This window comes from Saccopteryx leptura, chromosome 1 (genome assembly GCF_036850995.1).
Source record: "Saccopteryx leptura isolate mSacLep1 chromosome 1, mSacLep1_pri_phased_curated, whole genome shotgun sequence".
Classification (NCBI taxonomy): domain Eukaryota; kingdom Metazoa; phylum Chordata; class Mammalia; order Chiroptera; family Emballonuridae; genus Saccopteryx; species Saccopteryx leptura.
Window position 1 is genome coordinate 245,881,071 of NC_089503.1, and position 27,854 is coordinate 245,908,924.

General features: G+C 44.9%; 1 non-coding gene and 1 pseudogene across 1 annotated transcript; both read right to left on the reverse strand.

Moving 5' to 3' along the window:
- Nucleotides 1-9,867: 9,867 nt before the first annotated feature.
- TRNAV-AAC (transfer RNA valine (anticodon AAC)) lies at nt 9,868-9,943 on the reverse strand. Its single transcript has one exon. It is a non-coding gene; the product is annotated as a tRNA-Val (tRNA).
- Nucleotides 9,944-19,814: 9,871 nt separating this feature from the next.
- On the reverse strand, nt 19,815-23,465 carry LOC136388252 (zinc finger protein 77-like; annotated as a pseudogene).
- Nucleotides 23,466-27,854: the final 4,389 nt, after the last annotated feature.

A 27,854-nucleotide genomic window follows, 5' to 3' on the forward strand; every position in this document is an offset into this window, starting at 1 on the left:
CAGGTCAACGCTTTATCCCACTGTGCCACCACAGGTCAGGCCCCTTTTTTTTTAATGGATACATTTATATCAGTTATTGCTATAATAAATGTTGGCTTTAATTCTGCTAACATTTTATGTCATTTTTCTTATTTTTGAAGTTTCATTTTCTCTTTATTTTATACTATATTATCTGTATTGGAAGGGTGTATTTATTTTCTGTTAATTTGGAAGGTGTGTTGTCTGCTTTAATTTTTTTGGCATCTTATTTTTTATATTAAACATTACATTAAACTTGTATATTGTGGTTTATTTAACATTAAGCAGTTTTTGAAGGATAAGAAAGTCAAATTATGGGCCCTGACCTTTTAGCTCAGACAGATAGAACTTCATCCTGAAAATACAAAGGTTACAGTTTTGATCCCTAGTCAGAGCACATATGAGAAGTGACCAATGAATGCACAACTAAGTGGAATAACAAATGAATGCTTCTCTCCCTTTTTCTCTCTCTGTCTCTCCAAAATCAATCAATCAATACATATTTTTTTAAAAAGTCAAATTGTATATGTATAGGATAATAGCATATTTATAAAATTTGAATATAAGGACAGTAATGTTATAGTTTATGGGTCCATATGGCTTAGAAGTAATAAGAATCCCATTTGTGAATATGGTTTCCCCTGAGGACACAGAGGAGTAGGATCCTGGAGGGGATACACAGGGCGTTTCAACTCTTATCTACAATATTTTCCTCCAAGAAATCTCACAGAGTATGGTGAACTAATAGGATTTCATACAGCTTAGCAGTAGATCCATGACTATCAAAATGTTATCCCCTGCATATTTTATATGATTGAAAAGTTTCATAATAGTTTAAAAGTGTCCCCCTCCCTTCTCGCTGAGTTGTGGTTATCATTAATATATGCCTTTGTGAGGAATGCAAAAATCAACTTTCCTAATGTTTTGCAAATGAATATTTATGGTTTGGGGTAAAACTTAAGAATATCATCTATACAAAAAGTGCTATATTAAAAAATACAAGAAATGCTATGTTTCAGACACAAAGATGTTGTTCTCTGAAAAACAGATCACTCTAAGATGTTTTATATAGGAGCAGAATCATGTTGAAAGAGCAGATAGAACATTCATGGCTGTCCCAAATGAGATTGGGAATAGAAGTTATTTGGGCCACTTCTTGTTTCTCTGCTTCAGACTCACCGTATGAGTTTTCTGTTATTAACGTAACAGATTACCACACATTTAGTGACTTAAAACAGCCAGTTTTATTTGTGTAACAGTTCTGGAGGTTAGAGCATAAATCCCAGGTGTGTATAGGGCTACATTCTTTTGGCAGGCTCCAGAGGAAAATTGTTTCTGGTCTTCCAGCTTCTAGAGGTGCCACATCCCTAGCTTCAGCCCTTTCCTCCACCTTCACAGCCAGCAGCGCAGCCTCTTCCATCTCTGACTCAGGCCCTCCTGCCTTCCTCTCATGAGGCCCCCGTGATGATATTGGGTTCCCCTGGGAATCCAGTGCCATCCCCATTTCAGGGTTCTGAACCAAATCCTATCTACAGAGTCCTTTTGCCGTGGGAGGTGACAGTCAGGTTCCACTGATTAGGATGTGCGCATCTTTAAAGGGTTGTTATTCTACTAGCCACACTTACCCTTTCATTCTTTGCTTTGTGACTGTGGGTGGGTGGAAATGCTATAAAACATGTTTCTACGTTCATTGTCAGAGGCTTCTCATTAGGCTCTGCTTATGGGAGATGCAGGAGGGAGGGTGGAAGGCTGGAGGAGGGAGAAGGGGATTTGTTCTGTCCTGCCTGGCCCTCTCTTTATGTTTGAGACTGGCTTTGTTTTCTATGTACATAAATACATTCCAGCGTGGTCCAAATACCTTTAATCACACTTCTTTCCGCTCAGATTTCCATAGTTGTTACTCTCTTGTGGCAATGAATGTTTTGTCAAAAATTCAGAGACCAACTTCATTTTTCACTTCAATAAATAAAATGACATGTTTTTTAAGAGTGATATTCCTAGTACAGCTCTCTGTACATGTTATGGCAAGTAGACCAGGAGTGCTAGAGGTCCATGTCAGGACACAATCTGAAGGCCGACTTCTAAATTCCATACTGATTTGTTGAAATTTCGGAGTAGTTGTAGTGCATATTTTAAAAATGCATAAAACTATATTTTATTTAATAGTTTATAAATCCAATGAGTAGTTTATTTTTAACTTGAAGCTTTTAAAAAATCCTCTGAACACTAATTCTTATGAGATTATATCAAACCTTTTTGGAAATCATAAGGAATTTTAAAAATTCTGTTTGTTCGGTCCCGGTCAGCTAGCTAAGCAGTAGACCATCGGCCTGGCATGTGGCAGTCCCGGGTTCGATTTCCAGCCAGGGCACACAGGAGAAGTGCCCATTTGCTTCTTCCTCCTCCTCCCTCTCCTTTCCCTTTGTCTCTCTCTTCCCCTCCTGCAGCCAAGGCTCCACCCATTGGAGCAAAGTTGGCCTGGGCACTGAGGATGGCTCCATGGCCTCCGCCTCAGACACTAGAATGGCTCCGGTTGCAATAGAGCAACGCCCAGATGGGCAGAACATCGCTCCCTGGTGGGAATGCTGGTGGACCCTGGTTGGGCACATGCAGGAGTCTGTCTCTCTGCCTCCCTGCTTCTCACTTCAGAAAAATACAAGAAATAAAAAAATAAAATTCTGTTTGTAATAAAATTATGTGATATTAGAGGTTGGTTGATGACTAAGAGTTTTCAGGTTTATCCCAAATATATAAGGTTTTTTGCTGTTTATTTGTTAAAGTAGGAATTCAGTTACCTTAGTGGTATTAGGTACATTCATACTGTTGTGCAGTATCAGAGCCTTTTCATTTTCAAAATTCTCTGGGATACACTGAAGACCTAATCTGACATAAATTTCCTTGTGGTGTAAATGCACACTGAGAATTCTAACATCTCCCTTAAAGCGGTGCTGAGAGGAGCCTGTGTGCAGGATGCAGCCCAGCATCTCACTTCCCAGGGGCTTTGGGCAGTGGTGGGATTCAAATAATTTAACAACTGGTTCTCTGCCCTAATGACTGTTTTAAGTATAAAAAAGATATACCAAAAGGTAGTTTATTATTTCATGCATTTAATACTTAAATAAGAACAATTAAAGAGGTACACAAAACTAGATTATAAGAGAGTTGTTTTTTTTTGTTGTTGTTTTTTCTGAAGTGAGAAGTGGGGAGGCAGACAGACTCCTGCAGGAGCGATGCTCTGCCCATCTGGGGCGTTGCTCCATTGCAGTTGGAGCCATTCTAGTGCCTGAGGTGGAGGCCATGGAGCCATCCTCAGCACCTGGGCCAACTTTGCTCCAATGGAGCCTTGGCTGTGGGAGGGGAAGAGAGAGATAGAGAGAAAGGAGAGGTCTGGAAAGGGTGGAGAAGCAGATGGGCACTTCTCCTGTGTGCCCTGGTTGGGAATTGAACCTGGGACTTCCACACGGTGGGCCAACACTCTACCTCTGAGCCAACCAACCAGGGCCAAGAAAAAGTTTTAAAATATTAAATGCTTGACAAAAAACAATAAAACTGTTATGTTCTATTGGTTCATTGTGTCCTAGCTTGCTATTGGTTTCAATGTTCAGGGAACATCACTGCACTCATAATATCTTGGGGGAATATTGGGCCTAACACAAAGCTGAAACAAATGACAGCTTGTCACCCCCAGATTGTTTGACACTTTTCCTCTTTATGTTATATGTTTGTTTACTGAAGTAACAAACATGAGGGAATTAAAATGTAGTATTTCATCAAAGGTATGAGTTTATCAAATGAATAAATACATATTACAAGCATAGTTCTGTCCAATTTTTTTCACCTGTGGACAGAATGAACATGACTATGGGCGCTTAGAATACACTGTTGCGCAAGTGAACGTTAAAAATGAGTAAGGAATGGCCTGACCTGTGGTGGCGCAGTGGATAAAGTGTCGACCTGGAACCATGAGGTCGCCAGTTCAAAACCCTGGGCTTCCCCGGTCAAGGCACATATAGGAGTTGATGCTTCCTGCTCCTCCCATTCTCTCTCCTCTCTACAATGAATAAATAAATAATTAAAAAAAAAAGAGTAAGGAATGTAAATTGTGATTTCCACATTGGGCGGCTACTCAGATGCCCACCTTAGAGAGAACATTGATTACCAGTGCCATTTTAACAACCAGTTCCCAAACTCAACAAAAAATATAGGTATCGGTTCTGCCAAAGCGGCAAAACCAGCTGAATCTCACCGCTGGCCTTGGGTTGCTGACCTCAAAACCCATTGTGAAGGCAGAAGGCGGGGCCACCTGGTTGGTGTCAAAGGTCACACCGTACCTGGACCCGTGGTGAACTCCTTGAGAGCCGAGAGATGGTGAGTGCGCAGGGGCTGGTTCCAACTAGCGGAAATCCACTGGAAACTAAGCGGGACTCTGCAGTGCATGCGGAGACGTCACTGTTGAGTGTCTGTTTTTAAACAAAGGGCACTTGATCAATGGTACTTCGCCCTAGGCTGACCCCAGATCACGAGGCCCTCCTGTTCTATCCCGGCTCGGGGCAGAAGGCACTGCGGAAGGAAGCTGCATCAGAACTTATTGGTCCTGAGCGAGGGTTCAGATGTCATTCCCCAGCTGCAGGCAGATGCCCATATGCCAGGCAGGGAGCAGGTTCTGCTGGCCGCTAATGTCCTGGGCTGTGGTCAGCGAAGAGTGTCCCAACGGCCTGCCACTCAAGGTGTAGAGGGCGGTGCCTGAGGTATTTGTCCATTCAGGATGACAGAGCGGTGCATAGGAAAGCAATCAGGACGCAGGGGCGGGGCCCAGAAAACTATCCAATCAAAGGTGTCAGGGGCGGGTCTAGGGAGGCTGTCCAATCCGCGGCTCCTGGGAGCGGGCGTTCCTGAAACACCGTTCAATCTAGATGTCAGATTCCTGAGCAACATCTAATTAGAGATTCTGTGGGAGTGAGGTGAACATTGCTTTCTGCGGATCGCGGCGTTGGTGCGCAGCCCCAGGTCTCGTGTCCACGTAGTTCTTACGTGCCAGGTCGGCGAGGAGGACACTTTGAGAGCCGGGAGATGGTGAGTGCCCAGGGGTTGGTTCGAACCCGCCGGAATCCTCTGGAACCGGCTGCGGGCTGGGTCTCTTCGAGCCTCCCGGGGTCCTCACCCGAGTCTCCTCCTTCGGCACGTGGTGAAGTCCTAGCATCCTGTCCGGCCCCTGCATTGAGTCCGGGGTCTCAGGACCGCGGCATTGGGTGACTCAGATGCGCGCTGCTGCACCCACCCGGAGGGCGGCGAATGTCAGCCCGGTCGGCCGCTCCCAGTGGACAGCCTGCGGGATGGGCGGATGTCTGGGAGACCTACGTGGGGACTCCCGAATTGGGACGGATCTCCTGCTAGGTTCTTGGTCCCTAACTGACTCCATTTATTATTCCCTGGATGGACACAGAGGTCATCTGACCAGGCGCTTGTAGTGAGTAAAAAAGATGATTCGGGTCCCTGAAGGGGGGAGAGAAACTAACTCAGAAGATTGGGAAAGCTCATCCAGTGAGATTGAAGCAGTCACCTGTAAAGCCATCCGCACTTGAGACTCATAGCCGGACACGAGCCTGTGTCCTTTGTTCAGGGAACACGTCAGAACAGAGAGGGAGGGGCAACAGAGTGGGGAGGGTCTCTCATGTGGTAGGACGGCTTCACCGGACCCTTGAATCTGAAGTCATTTTTGTCAGTGTTCCAGTTCAGCACTGCCCCTCCCTGGGTTTGTCACCTTGAAAAGATGTATTCATTTATTGGAGCCTCAGGTTTTCAGCTAATAATTAATATAATATAATTAATCTAATATAATATATTTTTTTCTTCTTTTTTTTTTTAGCGCAAGAGACAGATAGGGACAGACAGGAAGGGAAAGAGATGAGAAGCATCAATTTTTCGTTTTGGTACCTTAGTTGTTCATTGATTGCTTTCTCATATGTGCCATGATGGGGGGGTGCTCCAGCTGAGCCAGTGACCCCTTGCTTAAGCCACTGACCTTGGGCTCACGCCAGCTCCTTGGGCTTCAAGCCAGCAACCTTTGGGCTCAAGCCAGGGATCATGGGGTCATTTCTATGATCCCACACTCAAGCCAGTGACCCCACACTCAAGCTGGTGAGCTCACGCTCAAGCCAGATGAGCCCATGCTCAAGCCAGCGACCTCAGGGTTTTGAACCTGGGTCCTCTGCGTCCCAGGCTGACACTCTCTCCACTGAGCCATCAACTGGTCAGGCTAATATCTTTTTAATTAATAGATCTGGAGAGTTAATATATTTCCTCAGAGGTGAATTATATGGGGGAAAAGTATCTTTCCTTAGAGAGAGTGAGAGAGAGAGACAGGAAGGGAGAGAGGTGAGAAGTATCAACTCATAGTTATGGTGGCTCTGGCTGGTTGGCTCAGTGGTAGGGCCTCCCCCCTGGCATGCAGATGTCCCTGGTCCATTCCCTGTCAGGGCACACAGGAGAAGTGACCACCTGCTTTTCCACCCCCATTTCCTCTTTTCTCTCTCTCTCTCTCTTTCTCTCTCTTCTCCTCCCATAGTCATTGCTCTTTTGGTTGGAACAAGTTGGCCCTGGGGGCTGAAGATAGCTCCCTAGCCTCTGCCTCAGACGCTAAAAATGGAGCAACCTCAGCAGATGCATCCCTGGGTAAGCGGTTTGCCAGGTGGATCCCAGTAGAGGCACATACGGGGTCTGTCTCTCTGCCTCTACTCCTCTCACTAAAAAACAACAAAAAACAAACTCATAGTTGTGGCACTTTTAGTTCATTAATTGCCTCATACACGTTCCTTGAAGCTGGGGATGGGGGAGCTCATGCTCTAGCAGAGCCAGTGACCCCTTGCTCAAGCCAGCGACCTTGGCCTTCAAGCCAGCAACTTTTGAGCTCAAGCCAGTGTCTGTGGGTCATGTCTATGATCCTACACTCAAACCAGTGACCCCAAACTCAAGCTGGATGAGCCCATGCTCAAGCTGCGACCTCAGCATTTCACACTTGGGTCTTCAGCATCCCAGATTGACACTATCCACTGCAACGCTGCCTGGTCAAGCAAAACAGCACTTCTTTTCCTTGGCAGGGTGGAGAATTTGACAGTAGGTAAAACTGTTGTTTGCTATTATCTGTAATACATTTTGCTTTAATCTGCTGTGTATTGATATTGTCTGTGGAAGAGGTGAGAGAATAAAGTATCTTTGTTATTGGATAACTTTTTATCACTTTTTTTTTTTTTTTCAGGAATTTTTTTATTAATTTTATTTTGTTCTGTTAACATGGATTCAAATGTCCCACTGAATATAACACCCTCCCCCATTCCCATGTCCCTATTTACACCCCTTTGCCCCTCCCTCCCTCTAACTCCCGCCCCTCTTCCCTCTGGGATTTCCTGTCCCATTATCTGTATCTCTGTGTTATGAATATATGATTGAACTAATCTCTTCACCTTCTCTGATCCCATCCCTTCATCCTCCTTCCCTCTGACAGCTCTCCCTCTAGTCCCTGTAACCTCGTCTGTGCCTCTATTTCCTTCCTCAGTTCACTTTGTTCCTTGGACCCCACATGAGTGAGATCATAGGATATTTGTCTTTCTCTGCCTGGCTTATTTCATTTAGCATAATAGTCTCCAGGTCCATCCATGCTATCAAAAAAGGTAAGATTTCCTTGTATCTTAACTTTTTTTTTTTTTAAAGTGGTAATTTTTTTTATTTATTAATTTTTTAGAGAGGAGAGGGAGAAACAGAGAGAGACAGAGAGAGAAGGGGAGAGGAGATGGAAGCATCAACTCCCATATGTGCCTTGACCAGGCAAGCCCAGGGTTTTGAACCGGCGACCTCAGCATTTCCAGGTCGACGCTTTATCCACTGTGCCACCACAGGTCAGACTATCTTAACATTTTTTAAAGAGACCCTTGAGTTATTCATTTTAAAATTCTCAGTGACTAGGATACATTACTTATTAAATGAGTTTCGTGTAGAGGATGAACTTAACTTTATGGTTAACACTGGGAGGAAATAATCGAACTGTCTTCTAAAAGCATCAGGTTCAGTGCGATATGTACTTAATCTTTGCCAATACCGTCCGTTGAATTAACCTATTAATCAAAAAGTAATATGGCTGCCTTAAAGTCTTTCTGAAAAGAAGCAAGTAAATGCAAACAAGATACAAATACAACGTTATTAGTGACTGTGATACAGCTGCTGGTGTCCCTTCCCGCCGCAGCAAAGAAAGCACACGACCTTGAGACTCCAGCGGCCATATAGTCGCCGGATCCTAAGGAATTCAACCAAACTGAGACAAAGGACGCTGGATCCATGGCGGCTGCGCTCTTCTCGGCCAGGACAAGTCCTCAGCTATTTTTCCCGGCCTCTGGGAAGGGAGGGCGGCCGCCCAAAGGACAGCGAGGGCCGCACTTCCGTAAGGGATCCTCACGCGGAGCCCAGCGGGAGCCCAGCGCCTTCGCCCGGTGCCTAACACAGACCCGCACGGTGGGCAGAGCACGGGGATCTCCACACACTCACCAGCCGACGTGATTAAACGACGACAGTCAACCTCTGTAACCCGGCACCCAGACTTACACACGCCTAAAAAACCACTGTTTCATGTATTAGTCATTTCTGCCACTGCTCTGTGATGGTTGCCCTGTTGTGAATTACTAGACAAGGGCTTGCTTCAAGGTGTTGCTCAGCCTGACCAGGTGGTGGTGCAATGGATTGAGCATTGGACTGGGACTCGGAGGACCCAGGTTTGAAATGCTGAGGTCGCTGGCTTGAGCATGGGCTCATCTGGTTTCAGTGCATGCTCACCAGCTTGAGCTTGGGGTCACTGGCTTGAGCGTGGGGTCATAGACATGACCCATGGTCACTGGCTTGAGCCCAAAGGTTGAGCAAGGGGTCACTCGCTCTGCTGTAGCTCCTCCCCCGCCATGTCAAGGCACACATGAGAAAGCAATCAATGAACAACTAAGGAGACTAAGGAGCTGCAACGAAGAATTGATGTTCTCATCTCCCTTCCTGACTGTCTGTCCCTATCTGCCCCTCTCTCTATTTCTCTGTCTCTGTCACACACACACAAAAGAGATGTTGCTCATTTCATGGATTGAGTTGGTTATTCCTCTGCTACTTCCATTATGTCAGGATTACTATGCCTTTAAAATCCTCGCTGTGTGATATTCAGGCCCTGCGTTGTACTTCAGAATATTTTGGCATTTTTTGGATATTTGTTCTTCCTGTTAGGTTTGTAAAATTAGTATTTTTCAAATTAAAAAAATTCTTCTGTGGGGATTTTATGAATTTTATGAAGATTTCAGGTCTGGCCTGACCTGTGGTGGTGCAGTGGATATAAAGTGTTGACCTGGAATGCTGAGGTTGTCAGTTTGAAACACTAGGCTTGCCTGGTCAAGGCACATGCTCCTCCCCCCTTCTCTCTCTCTCTCTCTCTCTTCTCTAAAATGAATAAATAAAATCTTAAAAATAAAAGATTTCAGGTTTCTTTTGGAAGAACTGATATCTTTTTTTTTTTTTTTTTTTTCATTTTTCTGAAGCTGGAAACGGAGAGACAGTCAGACAGACTCCCGCATGCGCCCGACCGGGATCCACCCGGCACGCCCACCAGGGGGCGACGCTCTGCCCACCAGGGGGCGATGCTCTGCCCATCCTGGGCGTCGCCATATTGCGACCAGAGCCACTCTAGCGCCTGGGGCAGAGGCCACAGAGCCATCCCCAGCGCCCGGGCCATCTTTGCTCCAATGGAGCCTCGGCTGCGGGAGGGGAAGAGAGAGACAGAGAGGAAAGCGCCGCGGAGAGGTGGAGAAGCAAATGGGCGCTTCTCCTGTGTGCCCTGGCCGGGAATCGAACCCGGGTCCTCCGCACGTTAGGCCGACGCTCTACCGCTGAGCCAACCGGCCAGGGCAGAACTGATATCTTGGTAACCAAGTTCTTTTTAAGACCATGGGCCATCTTTCCATTTATTTTATTTCACTTGGTTATTTTTCTTAATGTTTACAAAATTTTCCATTTGGTTCTTTTTATAGCCTTCTTTAGACTTGTTTAGCACTAATTAATTTTTTTTTTTTTTTTTTTTTTTACAGAAACAGAGTCAGAGAGAGAGATAGACAGGAACGGAGAGAGATGAGAAGCATCAATCATCAGTTTTTTGTTGAGACACCTTAGTTGTTCATTGATTGCTTTCTCATATGTGCCTTGACTGCGGGCCTTCAGCAGACCGAGTAACCCCTTGCTGGAGCCAGCGACCTTGGGTTCAAGCTGGTGGGCTTTTCCTCAAACCAGATGAGCCCACACTCAAGCTGGCGACCTCGGGGACTCGAACCCGGTTCCTCTGCATCCCAGTCCAACGCTCTATCCACTGCGCCACCGCCTGGTCAGGCGAAGTGTCAGTTCTTCATTGCTGCTCCTTAGCTGTTCATTGATTGCTTTCTCATACGTGCCTTGATGGGGGTATGGGGCTACAGCAGAGCGAGTGACCTTTTGCTCAAGCCAGCGACCTTGGGCTTCAAGTTAGCTACCTTTGAGCTCAAGCTAGTGACCATGGGGTCATGTCTATGACCCCGCGCTCAAGCTGGCGACCTTAGGGTTTTAAACCTGGGTCCTCCACATCCCAATCCAACATTCTACCCACTGTGCCACCACCTGGTCAGGCACCAGAGGTAAGATCTTTAAACCAAGCATTCTTTTATGAGATAAAGGGCTTTGCCAGGAAAGGAGTATAAGGATGTCTGCATGGAATAGGAGGCTTCTGTTGGCTCTTCTCCGTAGTGCCAGGTGAAATCTAGCTTATCTCCTTATCACACTGGGAAATAACAATCACAATAACAAAACAACTGTAAGTTGTTTGTGAAAGACGGGCTAGTGGTAAGAGTTGGCATGATGTTATTCCTGGACTATTCTGCATTTCCTCTACTCTGAACCAGTTTTAATAATGTCTGCATTACAGAGTTTTCATAAGACTGTGTGAGTTACTGTATGTGTATAAAGCTCATTGCAGAGCTTTTTGCATAAAATGGGTGCTCAATAGCACACTTTAAAAATGAATGTTGTAGAATGTTAGAAGTATTTGATGTTTTGATCTGGATGTGTTGGGAGTTCCTGTCTTAGTCAGCTGGGGCTGCTATAACAAAAATACCACAGACAGGAGGGGTTTATAAACAGCAAACATTTATTTGTCGCAGTTCTGGAGGCTGGGAAGTCCAAGATCAAGTGCTGACAGATTTGTTGTCTGCTGAAGTCTGGCTTCCTGGTTCATAGGTGGCTGTCTTTCTACTGTGTCCTCAAATGGTGGAAGGGTTCGGGGGGGCTCTCTGGGGTCTCTGTTACAAGGGCACTAATTCCATTCATGAGGACTACGTGGACTCCCAGGATTCATCCTGTAGACCTGCTCATGGCTGTGATATATTGCAGCGTAAGAATAAAGCCGAGTCAGCCCAGAAGAAAGGAGCCTGAGGCCAAGTACTAAGGATAACAGGTACAGGGTCCCCTCTATTGATACCACAAAGCAACCAGGTGTGACGACAACACATTTGAAATGCCTACCAGGGAAGCTAATGAGAGATTCAGTTCAGGATTTTTATTGGGGACTGGTCATGTAGATGCCTTCTTCCTGGCCTGAACCAAGAATTCAGACTCCTAGAAGGAGAGCAGATCTTTGGCAGAAGCCCTACTATTGTTTGTATAAAAAAGGCACAGGGAGCCACTTGTATCAGGGTGTTGGGAACTCGACCCATATCCAACTGACCATCTGCTGGCCAAGGGCCAACCTTGCAAGCAGGTCTTTCTGAGGATAAGGACTCTCAGGCCTGTTTGACTAACACTTCTGCACAATTCATTCCCTTGACCCTCCGACAAGGCATTTTACAAAAAAATTATTAGTAGGATCCTATGCAGTAGGGTAAGACCACTGCATTACTGATTTTGGTTATGTCCTTTAGCGGTCCTGGACTTAGCCAGTTTGAGTAAATCACATTAACTATAAAGGTCTTGGAAAGCCAGTGGAGTGGGGGGGGGGGTCTTCCTCAAATATCTGTATTCTTTTTTTTTAATTTAACCTTGACCCAGAGAGAGAGAGAGATGGGGAGAGGGACAGATAGGGACAGACAAGAAGGAGAGAGATGAGACGCATCAATTCTTCGTTGCAGCTCCTTAGTGTTGGAGACTGCAAGCTGGCAAAGCCCTTGCAGTTCAAGACTTAGCCAAAGGTTAAGCTCTTCCCCACAAATCCATATTGGGTTTTTTTTTCTTTATAAAAATTTATTTAGGCCCTGGCCGGTTTGCTCAGTGGTAGAGCGTTGGCCTGGCGTGCAGGAGTCCTGGGTTCGATTCCCAGCCAGGGCACACAGGAGAGGCGCCCATCTGCTTCTCCCCCCCTCCCCCCTCTCCTTCCTCTCTGTCTCTCTCTTCCCCTCCCGCAGCCGAGGCTCCATTGGAGCAAAGTTTGCCTGGGCGCTGAGGATGGCTCTATGGCCTCTGCCTCAGGCGCTAGAGTGGCTCTGGTCGCAACAGAGCGATGCCCTGGATGAGCAGAGCATCGCCCCCTGGTGGGCGTGCCGGGTGGATTCAGGTCGGGTGCATGCGGGAGTCTGTCTGACTGCCTCCCGGTTTCTGGCTTTGGAAAAAAAAAATTTATTTAAAATAAATCAAAGATTTAAATATAGGATTTGAAACAATAAAATACAGAGAAAAATACATAGATTCTAAATACCTAAATCTCAGCCATAAAAAACTTTTTATAAATTTGATCCCAAAGGTAAGGGAGGTAAGTGCAAAAATAAATGACTAGAACATTATCAAACCTAAAGGCTTCTGCACAGCTAAAAAAACTGACAACAATAAGGAAAAAGGCAACATATTAAAAAAAAGATGATACAAACAATAGCTCTGAAAGCGGTTAATATTCAAAATATTGTTTGTATCTTTTTTTCAAAATATATAAAGATCTCACAAGGCTCAACAACAAACAAACAATTTAATTAAAAATAGGGAGAGAGCCTGACCTGTGGTGGCGCAGTGGATAAAGCGTCGACGTGGAAATGCTGAGGTCGCTGGTTCGAAACCCTGGGCTTGCCTGGTCAAGGCACATATGGGAGTCGATGCTTCCAGCTCCTCTCTCGCTCCTCTCTCTCTTTCTCTCTCTCTCCCTCTCTCTCTCCTCTCTAAAATGAATAAATAAAATTTTTTAAAAAATAGGGAGAGAACCTAAACAGACACTTCTCTCATGAAGACATACAAACAACAAAGTGATGCACAAAAAGATGCATATCTAAACTATGAGATGCCACTTCACACTTGATAGATTGGCTGCTACCAACAAGAGAGATAATAAAAAGTTTGGAGTGGTTGTGGAGGAAATAGAACCCTATTTTCACAGTTGGTGAAAATGTAAACTGGGTGACTTGTGGTGGTGCAGTGAAGAAAGTGTCGAACAGGAACACCGTGGTCGCCAGTTGAAAACACTGGGTTTGCCTGGTCAAGGCATATATGAGAGTTGATGCTTCCTCCTCCCCTCTTCTTTCTCTCTTTCTCTTCTCTCTGGCTGAGTTTCAATCACTTCCCAGTCTTGAGAATCTCAGGCTGTAATTTGCCACCACAATCCTTCCACTTTTCTTTCCCAAGCTCTTGTGGCACTCAAGCCATTTCACAGAAACCCCCTTCTCACTTCTGCTGCCTCACTGCTGCCATGTTGAAAGAGTTCCGATATTGGTTATTAAGCTGAGTATTTCTAATCGTCTCATCCCCCACCTCACTTGCTTGATTAAGTTGCTAAAGGCAGTTTTCTTTTTACCCATTGTTTTGTAAAGTTAAGATGTTACCCTTGGTGGAGGGTTTTCTGCACTCCAGACATTTCCTAATGTAGCTTGGGAGAATTCCTGATGTAGCTTGGAAGTGTGACTTTGTATCTAAGCTCTTTTGTTTTGTAAAATAACTCAGCTTTGCACTGTAAAAATAAAGCTTTTCGGGAATGCAGGCAGCACTTGTAGAAAAAGCCTGCAGAGAGACTTCCTGATCCCATCCTTTCTTCTCTGTGTCCTTTTTTCTCAATCCTCCACTGAACCCACTTGAGACTTGCAAAATTACTAGTCGTGTGGGTTCGCGACACCTTAGTCTCCTTTTTTTTTTTTTTTTTAATTTTTTTTTTTTTTGTATTTTTCTGAAGCTGGAAACGGGGAGAGACAGTCAGACAGACTCCCGCATGCGCCTGACCGGGATCCACCCAGTACGCCCACCAGGGGGCGACGCTCTGCCCACCAGGGGGCGATGCTCTGCCCCTCTGAGAGGTCGCTCTGTCACGACCAGAGCCACTCTAGTGCCTGGGGCAGAGGCCAAGGAGCCATCCCCAGCGCCCGGGCCATCTTTGCTCCAATGGAACCTCGCTGCGGGAGGGGAAGAGAGACACAGAGAGGAAGGAGAGGGGGAGGGGTGGAGAAGCAGATGGGCGCTTTTCCTGTGTGCCCTGGCCGGGAATCGAACCCGGGACTTCTGCACGCCAGGCCGACGCTCTACCACTGAGCCAACCAGCCAGGGCCCTTAGTCTCCTTACTTGTTCATTGACTGCTTTCTTATATGTGCCTTGATGGGGGGAGGGGTTATAGCAGAGCGAGTGACCCCTTGCTCAAGCCAGCAACCTTTGGGTTCAAGCCAGTGACCACTGGGTCATGTTTATGATCCCATGCTCAAGCCAGCAACCTCGGGGTTTTGAACCTGGGTCCTCTATGTCCCAGTCTGACGCTCTATCCACTGTGCCACTGCCTGGTCAAGCATGGAGAAGACTTTGACAAGTACAGACTTCCTATAATTAAAGTCAACCTGCCTTCAGGTGGGAGGGACAATATAGCTCTCAAGTGCTTTCCCAAAGCTCCATGCACAGCCCCAGATCAGTACAATGGGCCCATAACATTGAAGATACTGCAGAAAATTCAAGGCCTAGGCACTGTTGGAATCCATGGGAGTCCAAAAGACCAGAGTAACAGGCTTTATTGAAAGGAAGAAAGGAACCCTGCCGGGCACTTCTCTTGGGGAGAAGAGTGCAGGTTACAGACTAGGGGCGAGTTATATAGTGTTTGGGAGAGCCTGAGGGGATACTGAGGCAAAAGTCCTGGTATGTCCAGAATGCTCCTCCTTGGGGGGCTTTGAGCATGTGGGTGTTGAATCAAAAGTCCTGGTATTGCCTGACCTGTGGTGGCGCAGTGGATAAAGTGTCAACCTGGAAACACTGAGGTCGCCGGTTCAAAACCCTGGGCTTGCCTGGTCAAGGCACATATGGGAGTTGATGCTTCTTGCTCCTCCCCCTTCTCTCTCTCTCTCTCTCTCTCTCTCTCTCTCTCTCCCCTCTAATGAATAAATAAAATCTTAAAAAAAAAAAAAAAGTCCTGGTATGTCTGGAGCCCCTCCTTGGGGTGGCTTGTCAGCTTTTTGGAATTCCTCTGTCTCAGGGGCGATAGTCCAGTAAGGGTGAGGTCTGACAGATAAGCGGAACATCAAGAGGGCAATTTGGAATACACATATCTATCAGGCACCACCACCCTGAGGTTTGGGTATCCTTGGTCTGGTGAGATGCACGCTGCCCCAGAGGCTGTATTTGATCAGGTGCAAGCTTATCCAGCCCCTGAGAATGTGAAAGGGGTGCTGTTGTAAAGTACCCATACCTCACTTCCGCGGGTTCACGTAAAGACACCAAGTCCAGCCCTGGCCGGTTGGCTCAGTGGTAGAGCATCGGCCTGGCGTGCAGGAGTCCCGGGTTCGATTCCCGGCCAGGGCACACAGGAGAGGCGCCCATCTGCTTCTCCACCCCTCCCCCTCTCCTTCCTCTCTGTCTCTCTCTTCCCCTCCCGCAGCCGAGGCTCCATTGGAGCAAAGTTTGCCCAGGCGCTGAAGATGGTTCTGTGGCCTCTGCCTCAGGCGCTAGAATGGCTCTGGTTGCAACAGAGCGATGCCCCAGATGGGCAGAGCATTGCCCCCTGGTGGGCGTGCCGGGTGGATCCCGGTCGGACACATGGGGGAGTCTGTCTGACTGCCTCCCCGTTTCCAACTTCAGAAAAATCCAAAAAAAAAAAAAAAAAGACACCATGTCCAGATGAATTTTGAAGGATTTTATTAAAGGAGGAGATTTATTGAATATGCTGGCTGCATATGGCTGACACGAGGCATTTGCAGACCCAAATTGTGTGCACCAAATACATTTCAGGGGCTGGTTATACACCTTGATCACACAGGCTGGGGGGGAGCATGACATCATGACACAAACTTATAACATTTGTTTTTAGGGGATCCACAAAAACATTAAAACTTTTAAGGTAATACAATCAATGACATTTACAAATCTTTCAGTGTCTATCTCCCCTCCTTTGCTCAGAGGTATGTTACTCTCAGGATTTCAGGAAGGAGGAGGAACTACAATCAATGTAGGGTGGTATGTAAATTCTGTCTCTTATTGAAAGAGAAGAAGTTCCTCAGTTATCCTTTATTTTAGATTTAAAACTAAATGACCCGGCCTGACCTGTGGTGGCGCAGTGGATAAAGCGTCGACCTGGAAATGCTGAGGTCGCCGGTTTGAAACCCTGGGCTTGCCTAGTCAAGGCACATATGGGAGTCGATGCTTCCAGCTCCTCCCCCTTCTCTCTCTGTCTCTCCACTCTGTCTCTCTCTCTCCTCTCTAAAATAAATAAATTAATAAAAATTAAAAATTAAAAAAATAAATAAAACTAAATGACCCATTGTCCTTGCAAGCCAGAAACTTCTACATTCTTCTCCCTCCTGTCCCCAAAGGAAAGATGGGACAGGAAAGCCTGAACTTTCCTCCTAAAATATCAATATTAATTTTGCAGCTTTTTGGTACCTTATTACAGTGCAAGCCTTTAGAGATTTGGGGTTTGGGAGGATTTTTATTCCCCACCTGGCACTGTGCCTCTGTTGCTTATACCACCTGTGAGGTCAGTTGGCAATGGGAGAAGGTCATGTGAGGAACCAGGCCTGGGAACTTTGGCTGGAACTGCCCACACCTATGTTTGCCAAAAAGAAACGGCCCAGAGCCCTTTGAAAAAGACTGTCTGTCAGCCAATGAAATTTCGCCACGTCATATCAACCCAACCAGCCTAATGAAGCTATAAATTACCCCCCAGTGGAAGAATCCTCGCAACTTCTCTGGCCCCATCTCGCGGATCAGAGAACCTTGTCTGGGATGCACTCTACTAAATAAAGCTTTTGCTATTCCACACTTGGTAAATACGCCCTTCTTTCTTCCTCGGAGGAGAAAATACCTTATACCACCGCGTAAAGAAAGAGCACATACAGGACAAAAGATCAGAGCAGCCAACCCCTTTGAGAAGAAAAGCAATACTGGTGAAGCTGATTAAAGCTCTGGGCATTGTGCAAAGAGGGCTACCATTCCACCCGTCTGTGACTCCAGAAGGTGGGAACCGGGCACTGTGGCAGACAACAGGAGACAGCTTAGATGGGACCCAGCTCCAGAGGGACAGAAACCTGACATGTCCACAAAGGAACAGCTCCTGGTAGTGTCCACAGTGCTTCTCTAAGTGGAGCCTCTCACAGAGGAACAAATCGCAGCATTCACTGGGCAGAAGGCAGAGCTGTTTGGCTGGCAATTCATCCAGAGCTCTGGAAATTCACTTTTTGCACTGACAACTAGGCTGTTTTAAAGGGATCAATCCAGTGGTTTGGAAAATGGGAAGCCGAGTGGTGGGTGATCATGAGTGACTTAAGGGGTCAGCATGTGTGGGGACATGTTTGAGTTCACCTGCAAGAGCCTGATGCAGTTCTCATTCTCTCTCACATCCAGATTCATGAGGCAGTGACACCCCCTGGCCATCAGGGAGTGGGAGCCCTGACCCAGGTATGAGCCCTAGCAGCCAACCCTTCAGTACATAGAGCAGACTGGGTTCATAGAAAGGGTGGCCATCGAGGTGCCCAGGTGGGATGGCACATGGCCACAGATGCCAACTGCCTTTGAATACAGTGACTTGACTAACGCAGTAACACAACTTTCTGTGTGTCCTAAACAATACCTCGACAACTGCCAAAAGAGTCTTGGTCCAAGAACCAGAGTTCCCAATTGGTGAGGGATGGACAAGTTGACATATTGGGCCCGCCTTGCAAGTGAGGGTTCTAATGGGCCTGGGTTTATGTGAACACTGTAGCTGGCCCAATACACAGTTTCTGTAGCCACACAAACTGGAATGCCACCATTAGGAGGTTGGAGAAGCAGAATACTGTGTATAAATACCCTTGAATAGACAGTGACTAGGAAAAGAACGTGGTATTGAACGGAGATTCCATCTGATAACCCCCAAGAAGCAGGGCTGTTAGAAAAAAAAAGCAATATCAAAGCATCTGATTAAATTAATACCACCACCACCTTGTTCAGGTGGACTAACGTACTGTCCTATGATTTAATACATTTGATTGAGAGCCAGTAAGGGTTGTAGCTGCAGTGACTTGATGGACACCAGTGGGCTACATACAGTGTGAACCTGAAAACCAAAGAGGGGCCATGATGGGGAAGCTGGGGAACAGTCTGAAGAATCTGCTGCCTAAGAGGGAACTAACATCAAACATGTGTTTGGCTGGTTGTTCCAGAAGGGCAGAACCAGAAGTCAGAAGAATGCACTGTACCTCGGGCCCACTGGGTTCCCAATATGTCTCTGTCTCTGACAGTACAGTAGATCCGAGAGTCATGGCTCCTTCACTTCCACATTTCAAGCTTCCTGCATCTTCCTCTTCTTGTGCCGTTAGCCTAGAACAGGACAATGGGATATAGTTTCCTACCTCACCCAAGCTAACCACACAATTCAGCGGAACCATCGGGACACCAGCTTTTATTTTCATTCCACGTGTCTCTTTAACTCAACACATTGTGTCCAATTTCCAACCAAGATCAAGGACAATGAGCAGAAGTCAAATTACGAACACAAACAGATGAGACTGTCCTCTTCGAAGATCTTTTCACAATTCTTAATTTCTGTGAAGAACACATGGCATTCCCCAGCAGCAAATGTGGAAGATTTCAGTAATACAGACTGAAGGGGAGGGTAGATATCAAGTTAGAAACTTCCAGTGTCTACAACAATGGATCAGAAGAGAAATTTCAACAATACAGGACTCATATCATGATCACATACTAAGATCATAATGGAGAATAAGTATCAAAAAAACTTTTATCTAAAATACAACAAGCCTGACCTATAGTGGTGCAGTTGATAAAGTGTCGACCTAGAAAGCTGAGGTCGCCGGTTAGAAACCCTGGGTTTACCTGGTCAAGGCAAGTAGCTACTACAAGTTGATGTTTCCCACTCCTCTCTTTTTCTCTCTCTTTCTCTCCTCTCTCTAAAAATCAATAAATAAAATCTTTAAAAAAAAATCAAGTTGCACATGAAAAAAAAAAAAACCCATCACCCAAGTCAAGACATTGTAATGGAAGTGAGGCAAATTGTATATAACTGTACCATTAATTAAAGTAAAATAGAGCACAATGTCTTTAGTACAGATGAAGACATTAGAAAAATAACGACATCTTAAATGTTCGTATCAGTAACATGAACTAGAAACTAACGCACAGGGATTCCTCTTCTGGGTGAGGCACTTACAAGAAAAACCACATTTGTAACGAAAGATTTTTTACTGCCCTGAGTTTTCATGAACAAAGTAAGTTAAGTGAGACAATCTAAAAATTTCCCACCTACTTTCCAGTCATACAGTTTCTTTCCAGTGCTTCCTCACAGTTACAACGTTCTAAGAAAGACTAAATACAGTCCCCATACTCAGAGCATCTGTCCAGTGTGTGTCCTCCTGTGTCTTCGCAAGGAGGCATAATGCCTGAAGGCTTCACCACGTTTCTGACATTCATAGGGTTTCTCCCCAGTGTGCATTCGTGTGTGTCTCTGCAGGGAAGAGGGCCTCCTGAACGCTTTCCCACACTCCTTACATTCATAGGGCCTGTCTTCACTGTGTGTTCTCACATGCTCTCAAAGGGATGAGGAATAATCGAAGCCTTTCCCACATTCTGTACATTCGGAGCATTTCCCTTCACTGTGTGTTTTCACATGTTTTCTAAAGTATTTGGGACAATGGAAGCCCCTCCCACATTCCTTACACTCATATGGTTTCTCCCCAGCGTGCATTCGCACATGTTCTCATAGGTAGGAGTTACAGCTGAAGGCTTTCCCACACTCCTTGCATTCATAGGGCTTCTCTCCAATGTGTGTTCTTACGTATCGTGTAAGATGGCACCCATACATAAAGGCTTTCCCACACACTCTACACAAGTGGATTTTCTGTCCACAGCGACCTCTCACATGTCCCCGAAAGTATGAGAGGCAAGTGAAAGCTTTCCCACACTCTTTACACTGAAAAGAGGTTTTTTTTTCCTTTTTTAATTTTTAATTTAATTTTATTTATTCATTTTAGAGAGGAGAGAGAGAGGGAGAGAGAGAGAGACAGAGAGAGGAGAGACAGGGGAGAGGAGCTGAAAGCATCAACTCCAATATGTGCCTTGACCAGGCAAACCCAGGGTTTCGAACCGGCGACCTCAGCATTTCCAGGTCGACGCTTTATACACTGCGCCACCACAGGTCAGGCAAGAGTTTTTACTATTCTGACTCATCACGTTTCTGTCAGATGCTCTCCTGGTGTCCTGACGCTGATAGGGTTTCTCCACAGGGTCTGTGTCCACAGCAGTGAGAAGGCATGACACACTCCTGTGGGCTTGCCCACAGTCCTCACACAGGTGAGGTTTGTGTCCACTGGGAGACCTCTGCTGATTCTTCAGGAAAGAACAATCCGTGCAGGCTTTTCCACACTTAGTGCATTCACAGGGTTTAACTCCAGTCGGATGTCTCTCATCCTCAGGAAGATCTGTGACCTGGTTCAGGGTGTCTCCACCTTGATTACCTTCATTACTCTCACAAGGACTCTCCACACAATGACTTCTGTTAAAAAGAAATGGCACATTATTAAGGTATAATTATAAGGGGTTTCTCTATTCATAATTTATAAATGGTTGTTAATGATTACTGTGAGTATATATTTACCATTTTCAACAAATGGGTGTGTTTTCCACACCGTCTGCCCTGTTACAACGTGGCACCAACACTACTCCAAATTTCCGCAAATGCAACCCAACCCCAGTTCAGTCCATCAAAAGCTGTCACAGGAGCAGGAGTCCAGGAAACACATCCAGAAGAAGTCCACATGGCACTGGAATTGCTGTCACACTTCCACACTCTGCAGCTAGCGTCAAAGTCCCAATGACCGCTGCTTCTAGCTAGCTGGTGATGACCCAGGTAGACTGGAAAAGCCATTCGCAGCACGCATGAAGACGGAGCTTCCCTTTTCTTTAAATTGGAAAGATGAACCCAGGGGGCCTTATACTGAGCTTTACAGCCATGGGGTGGTGAGGAGAACCTTGGGATACACTAAGCTGGGTGGCAGAGATAAATTTGTAAGTTGGCAAAAAAGGAAAAAAGGAGCTCTAAATTAGGAGTAGGTCCCAGCCTAAAATATGAGTGGGGCATTGAGGCAGGAGGAATAAAGGAAAGACTATATATTAAACAAAGCAGCAGAAAATAGGACTATCAACACCCACAACAGAGATCTTCGAGGGAAGAATAAAAAACCTGAATATTCAGGCAAGACATAGTTAAGTGGCCCCTGTGTAAATGAGATCAGTTTACCTGCTACTTGAAAGAAATAGCCTAGATTCATCCACAGTGTCGTAGATGGGGCCGACGGCCCTGGGCACCTTCAGCCTTCAGTGGCAAACCCCAGCAATCTGGGCAAGGTTAGGTCATAGGTGGCTGGAGCAGGGCTGGAAGAGACTGAACACTCCCTTCGAGGAGTGAGGGGGAAGCCTACCTTCCAGTGTCCCTTCTTCCTCACAGCAAAGGCATGTAAGCCTGGCAGGCTTTGGCTCAAATGACCATCCTTTGTACTATTGAAGCAGGGCCCTGATGGAGTCCTATGAGGTCCAGTTGGAGCATTGGAGCCTTTGAGGGCATATGCCAAGAGCTAGTATTTTACCTGATCTCCTTTGGGCATTTTCCTGCCTCTTGGTACCTTAAAAGCCATGCTCAGAAGATCTCGCTGAGGGGCTTGAGGGTCCTGATCTGCCTAAATATCTGGAGCTATTTGGAAAAAAAAATAAAACAGGGTTATTGGCTAGAATCAAATTAAAAGAGGGTAGAAGTTTGCAGGAGAAAAGGATTTGGCGTCTCCTGTTCATCAGCATTCAAAAGAAATTTTTTTAAAAAGATAAGGTAGATTTGCAGGAATTCCAGGATGACTCCCCCTTTTATATATTTTTTAAAATTGACCTTAAATATTTGCTGGGTACACTTTAATAATACCTTGACTTTAAAGATTGTAAGAAATACCCGTAATTTGAAAGGCTTGACAAAATACAGTACAGTGATACCTCGGTTCTCGAACATAATTCGTTCCGGGAGAACGGTCGAGAACCAAATTGTTCGAGAACCGAAACAATGAAACCCATAGGAAATAATGGAAACTGGATTAATTTGTTCCAAGCCCCAAAAATATGCCTATTTACTGGTGCTTTCTCACAAATAACGACTTCATTGATGCTGTCACCTGCTAACTCTTTTTCTTTAATGAAAATAAGAAGCAGCTTCTCCATTTCCTCCATTATCTGAGGCCTTTGCTTTGTTAACAATGTAACACCTTTGGCAACATTGGCAGCCTTTATAACAGCTTTATTCTTAAGGAAAGTTGAGATAGTAGATCTTGGCATGCCATACTCAGCAGACAGATCTGAAACACGTGTGCCCTGTTCATATTTGGCAATGATTTCTTTTTTCAGCTCAATCGTTGTTCTCACAGCTTTCCGCTTACCTTTGTCTGCATTACCACTTCTGGCTTTCTTTGGACCCATGTCTAAGGGTTAAATTCAGTGTACAAAGCGTGCACAAAGCGTGAGTCTCTCCACAAAGCGTGAGTCTCACCACAAAGCGTGACTCTCACCACAAAGCGTGACTCTCACCACAAAGCGTGACTCTCTCCACAAAAACGTGATTCTCTCTCTCCACAAAGCGTGACAAAGCGTGACTCACACTGATGACGCAGGCAAGGCGCGCTCGGCCGAATGAACGCCATTCGGCTCAACTCGGCTAATCTCGGACGTTCGAGTTCCAAATATTTGTTCGGATTCCAAGACAAAATTTTCTCGAATTTCCTGGTCGAATACCGATTTGGTCGAAAGTCAAGGCGTTCGAGAACCGAGGTATCACTGTAAATGCTTTTGCTACATATGCAGGAACATTGTCAGTTTTAATCACATCAAGAAGCCCAATAATAGAAAATGCATAGACAATGAGTTATAACATGCTTAGCAGCCTCTCCTGTTCTGGCAGAGGCTACCATAAATTCAGAATAAGTACCCACCGTAATGTGGACATAGGACTGTTTGCCAAATGAAGGTATATGAGTAACCTCCATTTGCCAAAGTTGTCCTCGTAGGAGTCCTTGAGGGTTAACTCCAAATGAAGGGACAGATTGTAGAATAGGATACCTTGGACAGGATTTACCAATCTGCTGTGCTGCTTCCCGAGAAAGTTGAAACTGTTTACGTAGGGCTGCAGCGTTCTGGTGATGAATGGTATGAGACTGAATTGCTCGATCTGTCGTGGTTGCTCCAAATAATTTTCTTTTGGGTGGTGTTGGTCAAATAAGTTTGTAGATATGATATATATGTTTGCTCGCTTGTGACTTGTATTGGGTGTGGGGGACAGGCTATAAGCAGGCCAGGTCGTTGTAGCCTAAGGTTTGGTTTTAGGACTGGGCTTTTCCCCACACCCTTGACTGATTGTATGATCTGGGTGGTGTACTCTCATGAGGAATCCAATTATGCCTTGGATAAGTGACTTTGTATCAGAGACTTCCTTGTTAGTATATTGGATTAAGGGATTTTGGTTTTCTACACTATAAAGTGGGACAGACCGGGAGCTTACCCACTCAGTTCCTGCTATCGCGATTGCAGGGGCTTCCCTGATCCCTTGCCCTTCGTGGGAAAAGCTGGTTTTCTGCTTTTCCCTTGTCTTCTTTTGTGGTTTGCCTGTCTTGGTGAGACACCAATAAATAGGATGGCCCACCATCCTCCGACTCCGCCATTTCTTTACCATCTGCCTGAATCCAATGGGAACCTGCATGGGCCAGGCGGCTGCTTTGATAGTGACAGCCATGGCTCCTGGCCTTACAGGTGGCTTGATCAACAAGGGCATTCCGTTGTGCTAAAGCTCCAGGGAGCATGGAGTGAGCTCAAATATGTCCTATAAAACATGGAGTTCTATGTTGACGTACAAGTCTTTGAAGAAGGAGAAATTGCTGAAATAGTTCATCAGCAGTTGTCCCTAAGACAGCAGTCTCTATAGTGGAAACAACCATAAGTAAATATTTGCTGTCTGTATACAGATTAAAGGAGGAATATGGCAAATGCTGAAAAGCCATGATAATGGCATGTAATTCTAGTCTTTGAGCTGATTTCAAGACAAATTATTTTAGTATAAATTTGTCCATCAATTTTAAGCCTGCTATTCCTGAGCTAAACCCATCAGTAAAGACTGTGTTTCAGGAATGGGCTCATTAACAATTATTTTAGGAAATTCAAATGTAGTAACTAATGAAAATTGAACTATTTTATTAGCTGGGTAATGAGAATCAATTTGACCTCTAAAATTTGTAAAAGCAATTTGCCATTTAGTGGAAGTTTCCCAGAGCCATTGTTGTTGATCCTTTGATAAAGGAACAACAATAATTTGAGGCTCAAAACCTATAAGCTGTAAGAGTCGCCTACGTTCCTTGATAATCAAGGAGGCGACAAGATCAAGATACGAAGATAAAACTTTTTTAGAAGTAACAGCCAAATGAATCTATTCAGTAGGACCTGAAGTTTGCCCACAATAGTCTCATTGGAGTGTAACTTGAGGGACAAATTAGTAAGGCAATTGATTCTTCAGGATTTATGCGTTTAGTTGGGGCTTGTTGCAAGGCTTTTTCTTCAAGCTTTAAAGCTTGTTGTCCCGCAGCTGTAAGTAGCTGAGGAGAAGCTGGTTCAGCTGAGCCTCTAAGACAACCAAAAAGTGGTTTCAAGAGGGAAAGAATGCAGTGGTAAAAACAAAACAAAACAGTGGTTTCAATTCCCTGGTAGTTAATTTCAAGGAAGGTCTAAGCCAATTAATGTCTCCTAATAGTTTCTGGAAATCATTTAAAGTTTGCAAATGATCTGTCCTGATATCTATTTTCTGTGGACGAATTTGTTGTCCCTCAATAATTTGTCCTAAATAAGAAAAAGGTAAAGATTGCTGTACTTTTTTAGGAGCTATATAAAGTCCTGATTCTTTCAAAGAATATTCTAGTTGTTGCAAAATGATCAACACAGTGTCTTTATCTGGATGAGCGATAAGAATATTATCCATATAATAAATTATGTATGCCTTAGGGTGCTGCCTTCGTACTGGAGAGATAGCTTGAGAAACGTATTTTTGGCACAAGGTAGGACTGTCAGCCATACCTTGAGGCAAAACTCTCCACTGGTATCGCTCCATTGGAGCCTGGAAATTAAGTGAAGGAACACTGAATGCAAAACACTTGCAATCATGTAGGTTTAAAGGAATAGTAAAAAAGCAATCCTTCAAGTCGATAATTACAAGGTGAAAATTCCATCGAAGGTCAGCAGGGGAAGGGAGTCCTAGCTGGAGAGGACCCATAACTTGCAGTCTTATTTATTGCTCTCAAATCTTGTAATAGCCTCCTGTTTTATGATTTCTTTTTAATGACAAATATAGGCATATTCCATGGACTATTGGATGGTTCAATGTGCCCAAGCTGTAACTGCTCTTGTACCAATTGAGCAGCTGCCTTAAGTTTCTCCTGAGAAAGGGGCCATTGGTCTACCCATACAGGACTATCTGATTTCCAAGTAACTGGGTCTGCACAATGCCTTACTGGGGTAGCAGGAGCTACCAAGGCCCCTATGCTAAATTTTGATATCCTAATGCACACCTTCTGGTATTGGGTGCCACTTCTATGGGGGTGAGAATTCTCTGCTGTTATTTCCCTAGTTCCTTAGTGGGCAAAAAATTCCTGATCAAGCAGTTGAGTGCTGACTAAATTATTAGGACTGACAAGTAATGCTCCCATATTTTTCAAAACATCTCTACCCCACAAATTAACTGACAATCCAGGGAGCATATAAGGCTGAAAAAATCCAGAATGACCTTCTTAATCTTCCCAGAACTTTGTTGAGGGGATTTACTCTGCCCTATACCTTGTAATTCTGTGGCTGCTGCATGTGTTGGCTAGGAAGGAGGCCAATGTGGCTTAACAATAACAGATACATCAGCTCCAGTATCTAAAAGTCCTTTAAATTTACACCCTTGTATTGTTAGTTCCATTTCAAGGCGTTCCTGACCTATTTTTTTTTAATCAATTGGAAAAATTAGAGGAGCCTGTTGGTCAAATAAGTTTGTAAATGTGATATATATGTTTGCTCGCTTGTGACTTATATTGGGTGTGGGGGACAGGCTATAAGCAGGCCAGGTCGTTGTAGCCTGGGGTTTGGTTTTGGGACTAAGCTTTTCCCCACACCCTTGAATGATTGTATTATCTGGGTGGTGCACTCTCATGAGGAATCCAATTATGCCTTGGATGGGTGACTTTGTATCGGAGACTTCCTTGTTTGTATATTGGATTAAGGGATTTTGGTTTTCTACACTATAAAGTGGGACAGACCAGGAGCTTGGACACACAGTTCCTGCTATCACAATTGCAGGGGCTTCCCTGATCCCTTGCCCTTCATGGGAAGAGCTGGTTTTCTGCTTTTCCCTTGTCTTCTTTTGTGGTTTGCCTGTCTTGGTGAGACACCAATAAATAGGATGGCCCCCCGTCCTCTGACTCCGCCATTTCTTTATCGTCTGCCCGAATCCAATGGGAACCTGCATGTGAATGGCCACGATGGCGGCTCCTGGCCTTACAGAGCCAAATCACCAATTTTCTTGGGGCCCTTTTGCAGGACATGACCTGAGAAGCAGAATTAGCACCCTTATACTATTCTTCTAACTGCCTGAATTAGCTGTGAGACAAATTCCTGAAGTGACTTATTAGGTAGGGCCCTGCTTAATTTTGCTCAATTCCTTTGTTTTGCCTGAGTATAACCTTACACATAACAAGACAATTTATACACAAAAAACACAAGTATAACATATAACTTTGACTAATCCTAATATTTAAATTGCTATTTGGCTCCTAACTCTGAACACACCTCACAATGCACTAACCAAATCAGTAAGTCTTAAGGATCTACATTCTATTCTATTTAAATTTAAATGAGTGCTCCTTACAAGTTCTAAAAGCATTTTATTTTTTCTAAATATCAGAGCCAGCATTTCCAATTTTTGCATGCAAAAAACCCTCAATTCAGGCCTTAAAAACGGACACATTTTGACATTAAACAAAGACTAAACAGAAACAAGAATTAGATGAACCAGACAAACCAGAGAGAAACCCGGGATTTCAGAGCACATCCAGATTAGAAAGATGCCTGCCTGATATTAGTCAGGGCAATTTCTGACAAGGGACTGAAGGATGTGACTAAACAAAATCTCCCTGAGAAAATTTGCTCTCAGCAGCTGCTGGGATATTTTCTATAGTCAGATTCAACAGGTCCCCTGCCTCAATTTCCAGGCAAAGAATAAGAAAGAAACAAAATGATAGTTCAGAAGATCATAGTTAAAACATTAAAGAAAATCAGATCATGACAAGAAAAGCTGTAACTTTCCTAATACCTGAAT